The following is a 7,185-nucleotide window of genomic DNA, read 5'->3' as shown; positions in this document are numbered from 1 at the left end:
CCCACCTCCACTGGCTTCCCAGTGGAGAACAAACCCAAAGTCCTTACGATGAGCATGAATGACGTATGAGGTCCTACATAATCTGCTCTGCACCCCATCTATATCAGGCAGGGTTCTTATTCTTATATAAATTGATGTCTTTATTTAAATATGTCTAATTCTTTATTTAAACATATATATATAATCTTATCATATCTAATTTTATATATTGCATATATAGAGATTTATTGTAAGGAATTGGCTCCTGTGGTTATGGAGGCTGAGAAGTCTCACATTCTGCTGTCTGCAAGCTGGAGACCCAGGAGAGCCGGCGGTATAAGTTCCAGTCTGAGTGGAAAAGACCAATGTTCCAGCTCAAAAACAGGCAAGATCTCAAATTCTCCCTTACCCCTTGTTTTGTTCTTTTCAGGCCTCTACCAGATTGGATGAGGCCCACCCACACGGGGGAGGGCAATCTTGTTTACTGGGCTGCTGATTCAAATCTTGATCTCCTCCAAAAACACCCTGACAGACACACACAGAATCTTGCTGAGGCAAATATCTGCGTATTCCCATGAATCAGGTTACCACATGAAATTGACCATCGCACTCTCTCAAGTCATTTTTTTTTTCTTCCTTGGTTTAAGATTCATTATAAAGCACTTACTGTGTGTCAGGCACTGTTCTAAGGGCTTTACAATTATCTATCCTTATAACAAGTCTATGAGGTAGGTATTATCATTATCCTCATTTTACAGATGAGAACCTTGAGGCACAGAAAGGACAAATGACTTGCCTGAGGTCAGCTAACTTGTACGCGGTGAAACTGGGGCTTGAACCTGGGCAGCTTGGCTCCAGAAGAGCCCATGCCTGTAGCCACTCTTGTGACTACTGCCTTCTTCCCTTTCTCAGTCACCTCCAGCCACACTGGCTTCCTTGCTTGCTTCAACATACCAGATACTTTCCTACCTCAGGACCTTTGCACATGTTCTTCTCACTGGCTTAAAAACTCCCCTAGCTATCTTCTCAGTTATGCCCTTGTTTCTTCGGGTCTCTGTTCAAATGTCACCACCTTATCTAAAGTGGCACACAGTGACACATATCTGCCTCAACACACACCCCCTGCCCTATTATATATTTATTGGTGCATTTATTTACTGCCTGTCCCCCACACTGAAATGTGAACTCCAAAAAAGCAAGGGTTTTTGTCTTTATTGTCGCCTGCTCCACTATAGAGCCTACCTGAGACCATAGTAGGCATTAAAACAAACATGTGCCAAATGAATATAAGACCACACAAACCAGACCTTAAGAAGCATTGAAAATTAAAGGAAATGACCTTCTGTTTTGTAATCTGGAAGCAAAACTGCAAGGAAGCAATCTCTGGTGAATAAATACCTGGGGTACTGATTTTATGCTGTGGTCTAAGAGGAGGCAGAGGAGAAACCATCACTACTGTGGGCAGAGAGGGGTCTCCCCTGGGGTTGGAACATGTGCACAGTCAAACATCTGGTAGGGTGTCCTGGGTGAGAAAGGCTCTCTGGGGACGCAGTCGTTGCGCAGATGGGGGAAGGAGGTAATGAAGAGAGAGCTCCCTCCTCTCTGAGCCTCAGGCTCTTAGGCCTGCACTCAGAAGCATCAGATGACACTCTCTGCTAATGAGAGGCAGGAACACTGATTATTTGGCCGTCCTAGTTAAGAATCTTAGTGGGCTAGATTCCCGTTACCTGGTCCATACATTCTAGCCTTCTTAGTAGTGGATACGACTGTGTTCTGATGCCCTATTGCCAATTATTGTTTGACTCGCCAATGCCTTGCCTTTAGGGAAAGAATGGTACCTGTTCTGTCCTGTCCCTATGCCATCATTCTCATAACCTACTCACAGAGAAAAGAAAAACCTCCTGATATGAGCTCTCACAACTTTCCACCTGCAACCTACATATGCAATAGACACCTATATTCATCACGTCCTCCTTCCCTCTTTGTGTGATGGAAGATACGTCCAACCTGCTCAGAATGGTCTGATTCACATCTGCTTTCAACTTCTCAGAAATACTCAACCACCTCAATCCTGAATCTTTAACATCTTCCTTCTTCCTAGCTCCTTTTCAAAATTAAAACTTGCTTCAGCCCCTCCCATGTTTAAAAAAAATGCATCCAGACCTTCCCTCTTCTTTCAGCTGCTGTCAGTTACCCACCTCTTTTTAACAACCAAATTGTGCCATCCACTTTTTTACCAGCCACACCCTCCTTGGATCACTCAGTCTGATTTCTGCACCTCTCAACCTGCGTCGTAACTGTTCTTGCCAAGATCAGAAGCATTCTTTTTTTTTTTTTTTTGAGATTATTTGTTTATTTATTTGAGAGAGAGCGCGGGGGGGGGGGAGGAGAAGAGGGAGAAGGACAGGCAGACTCCTCACTGAGTGTGAAGCCCGACTCGAGGCTCGATCCCCCCAAGATCAGAGGCATTCTTGTTGTTACACCCAGTGGATGCTTCCCAGTCCCTTTCATATTCGACCCCTTAGCAGCATTCACACTGTCCATCACTCCTTCTTGAGACAGACTCTTCTCTTGGCTTCTTGGCTCAGTGGCTCCATAGATTTCCCCTCTTTATGTCACAACTTTTTCTCATTCTCCTTAGTGCAATTGTCCCCCACTCTTGTCCCCTTGAATGTTGGCATTCCTCAGCGTCCTGTCTAGGTTCTCTTTTCTTATTCTATCTACTCTACCTGGGCCATTTCATCTCTTCCAAGGTGCCCATGAGCAGCTGAAGATGCTGATGACTTTCATATCTATTTCTCCAACCTACATCTCTCCCCTGAGACACCAGAGTCCTGAGCGTAATTCTCAACCTCAGCTTTTAAGGCTCAGAAACTTGGTTTACCTGCTTTTCAGAGTGGCTTTTTCTCAGAGGAAACAAAGTTATAACTGTCACATAGTAAAGATGCCAAAGAGTTTTGGAGCTGTGTTCACTGATTTCATTGATATTATCAGTGGTATTCTTAGCATATTCGTCACGAACACTTATGGAAGATGCCAATTTTTTAATGTGCAAGTGATTTTTAAAACAATAAATTAAAGCCCATTCTGAAAGGGCTGGGGGGACCGAAAGCAAACTGGCTGATTGTAATAACGTACAACAACGGAATTAGTTTCCATTATTCTGTCCAATTCGGGTGTAAGATTTCATATTGTACAACCTCAGTCTAGAGCATGGTTTGGGGCTTCAATTCAAAGGAAGAACAAAAATAAAACTCAAGGTCAATCAAATGTTATCCAAAGTCATCGAACCTCATCTCCTTTTAATTAAGGCCAGGCTCAACTCTTGACTTCCCATGTGACCCACTGACCTGGGAAAGTAGGTTGACTTAATGACCATTTCTTGCAAAGATGGAAGAGGCAATTATCATATGTATCAGGAAAAAAAAAAACACCAAAAAATCTCCCTTCCATTTCAAGTGGCTTTCCTTCAAATCTTCCTCTCTCCTCAGCAACTGAATTCTCTCTCCTTACCATACTCACTTCACCGGTCTCTTTTCCCACAGCTCCTGGTCTTGCTCTCTTCTCCTTGTAAATGGTGAGTAGGCAACTTATCATGCATACGACTTCGGTCGATAGACCTCTGCTTTGTCCTGTCTTACACATAAATATTACTACTTGCATTACTTCACTCTCGGCCTCGGTAAACTCTGCTTCTGAATGTGCCTCCCATCGAGCTCCATGTTTTGAGTGGTTCCTCTGCTGTAGAAATCCACCTCCACACCCACCCCCCGATCTCTTGAACTCATCTCTCTTCCTGGTTCTCATTTCCAGGGAAACAACAAGCAGCTGCAGCCATTGCCCTGATTAACGGTCAAGTCCCCTAGAGCGTTCTTCCCCGCCCTCTTCAGTGCTTGGTGATTTGGAAGTTGGGGGTCATCCTTCCTGCTCTACTGCCCTAGATGCTTAGAGAAGCATTAAGAGCGGCACGGCTCTGGCCCTACAGTACCTGAGTTTAAACCCTACCCTCACTGTTACTAGCTGCCCACTCCTACATAGATTACTTAGCCTGTCTATGCCCCAATTTCCTAATCTACAACACTGGGGAAGTACTAGTGCCTTCCACCCAGGGTTAGGGTCAAGGTTAGATGAGGTGAACCAAATAGAGCACTCACGATGCTTACGGGCTCATACCCAGCCCTCAGGGAGTATAAGTTATCATTATCCCTTTCCTACCAAATTCTGCTTCGTCATAACATTTTACCCTCAAAACCACTGCATAAACAATATATATAGTATCTTTTGTCTGCAGTACACACACAGTCAACATTATTCAATTTTAATACCTAATAAATTGCAAAGGGAAATATCTCACAATATATCAAAGTCTTCAGATAAAGGAAACCTCCTAATAATCTGTGCTTTAAAATGATGCACCCATGTGACACTCTTGAAGCAACTGGGTTCGGTTCTTGGTAGTAAAACCAACTTGACCCTGGAGGTGGGGAGAGTCCAGCCCTTAACAGTGCACACAGTGGTTTTAAGTGCCTGAGCAATTTCGATCCTGCCAACAGCACTGAGGTGGCATTATCACCCCAACATTGCAGACATAGGACCTAAGGCCTGCAAAGGAGACACTAAGCACACTGGTAAGAAAGAGACAAGTTGGAATCCAGATCATCTGACCCTATGTCTTCTGATCCCCAAATGTTTTTGCTCCTTGACCATGCTGAGTAATAGGCTCCATTTGGCTGTAACTATGTTAGTAACTAAAATAGACATTAGATCCAATATCAAGAATAATTTTGGGGCACCTGGGTGGCTTAGTCGGTTGAATGTCCAACTCTTGGTTTCAGCACAAGTCATGATCTCAGGGTCCTGAGATAGACCCCTGTGTGAGGCTCCAGGCTCAATGCGAGTCTGCTTGAGATTCTCTCCCTCTCCCTCTACCCCTCTTCCTGCTCCCGCACTCTCTCTCTCTAAATTAAACAAATAAATAAAATCTTTTTTAAAAAAAAGAATAGTTTTGTTAATCATTGGACAGTTCTTGAGCAACCCCTGGGCAAGGGTGAAGCTAGAGAAAAATAGATCTTTGCCCTTTGATAGAGTCGTTTGTAATAAAGGGGACATAGCTGTGAGGAGGAAAGACTCAGGAACTCTCACAAAGCAACATGCAATCTCTTATGAATCGTACACTGCGGGCTATTTCACATTTTAATGTCTCTGGATGATTTCAAATCAATTGAATGTCATAGCTTACTACGTAGCATTTGTTTTCTCTCTTGGTGGCACATAAAATAACAGAGACGCATAATCATTGTCACCTTAGAGTCAAGAAAGTATAAAATAATTAAATAGCCATTTATTTTATGGCGATCTATAAACATTAGTCAAAAGTTAATCCTTTTTATACACAGTTAATAAAGTTAATATCTGTTACCACAAAACTAGAAGGCATCAGTATCATCGTTATTGATTCCCACTATCTGGTTCAGGTTCAAGGTCCGCTCTGTCAAGAAGCAGGCACAGCAGAAGTCCCTCAGGGTTGGTTCAGACCCGCAGCCCACACAAATGAGGCTCTCAATTAGGTTAACAATTCCAGATGACAATATAACCAGGGATTAAACAAGCATATAAAATCCTCATACAGGCAGAAACATTTGAGCCAACAAAATGGTAGGTGAGTTCCGACAGAAGGCCCATACTGTGTTTCTGGAGACACAATGAACGTTGGACTTTCAGAGAAGCCACATACCAAGGGGCGCAACAGAGGGGGTTGTCCCGGTGGGGCCATCTCTGTGGCACAGGGGCAGGAACGTACAAAATTGACAAGTAGTGCCCCATGCAGGACATACGTAGATCTGTAAGAGGTGAGGTGACAGGGAGCAATAAAACTGTATGGTGACTAACATAACATAATAAAAAATTTTAAAAAAGAAACAAAAAAAGTGTTATGGATCTTTTTAAAGATATATTAACTTATTAGAGAGAGAGCATGCGAGCCCACACGCCTGTGCATGGGGGCGTGGTAGAGGGGGAGAATCTTCAAGCAGACTCCCTGCTGAGCGGGGAGCCCAACCGGGAGGGCCCCCCAAACCCCCCTCGATCTCGCAACCAATGAGCTCATGACCTGAGCCAAAACCAGGAATGGAAGCTCAACTCACTGAGCCACCCAGGAGCCCCACAAAGGGTTATGGACATGGACACCACCCTCGCGTATTCAATCCTGGCCAAGCCGCCCATTGGCTTTCGACCTTAAGAAAGTCACTTAATTATTCTGAGTATCAGGTTCCTCATTTGTAAAATGCAAAAATGTAAATGTAAATGTAAAAAAAAATGTAAAAATGTAAAAAAAAAAGTAAAAACTATAAATACATATGAAATATGTATGTTTAGTGGTTTGAGGAGTAGAGATGATATTTGTAAATTACTTGTCTGGAAACAGGCACTCAACAAATGGTAACGAAATTGGTTAGAAGGTTTTGATTGGAAGGACGCAAAGAGCAAGCCGTGCTTTGCGAAATTAACGAGGAATTTGTGATTAAAACTGATTAGAGGAAAGGAAGTGGTAAGGAGAAAACTAGTTAAGATGGTTTTTCGGGGCGCCTGGGTGGCACAGCGGTTAAGCCTCTGCCTTCGGCTCAGGGCGTGATCCCGGCGTTATGGGATCGAGCCCCACGTCAGGCTCCTCTGCTGTGAGCCTGCTTCTTCCTCTCCCACTCCCCCTGCTTGTGTTCCCTCTCTCGCTGGCTGTCTCTATCTCTGTTAAATAAATAAATAAAATCTTAAAAAAAAAAAAAAGATGGTTTTTCAAAAAAAAAAAAAAAAGATGGTTTTTCAGTCGTCTAGATGAGAGGTAATGGGGTGCAGGGGGAGACAAACCAGGTTTTGTCGCTGGAGTTGGAGCAATCATGTGTCTCCAGGGGCGGGGGCTACGGGAGACTTTGAACCTTGTCTATACAGTCCGCACTGGAGGTAGAGCCTTAGGGTGGAGGACCGAAAAAGCTCCAGCGGAATCCAGTGGCTTAGAACTTTGGCGCCCAGGTATCTGAGAGTCAGAGCCGGGGTGGATGGGGGGTACGGGGTGGCAGAGGGATGTAGAAAGTTCTCCATCGCTGCGGCCTAAAACCCCTATGCGGGAGAACGTGCGGCCAGGCACCAGCCAGTAGACTCCGTAGAGGGAGAGGCCGCGGAGGCGGGGGGGGGGCCGCCCCTCCCCCCCGCGCC

The sequence above is a fragment of the Ailuropoda melanoleuca genome, chromosome 16 (assembly GCF_002007445.2).
Source record: "Ailuropoda melanoleuca isolate Jingjing chromosome 16, ASM200744v2, whole genome shotgun sequence".
Taxonomy (NCBI): Eukaryota; Metazoa; Chordata; class Mammalia; order Carnivora; family Ursidae; genus Ailuropoda; species Ailuropoda melanoleuca.
This window is presented reverse-complemented; position numbering follows the sequence as displayed.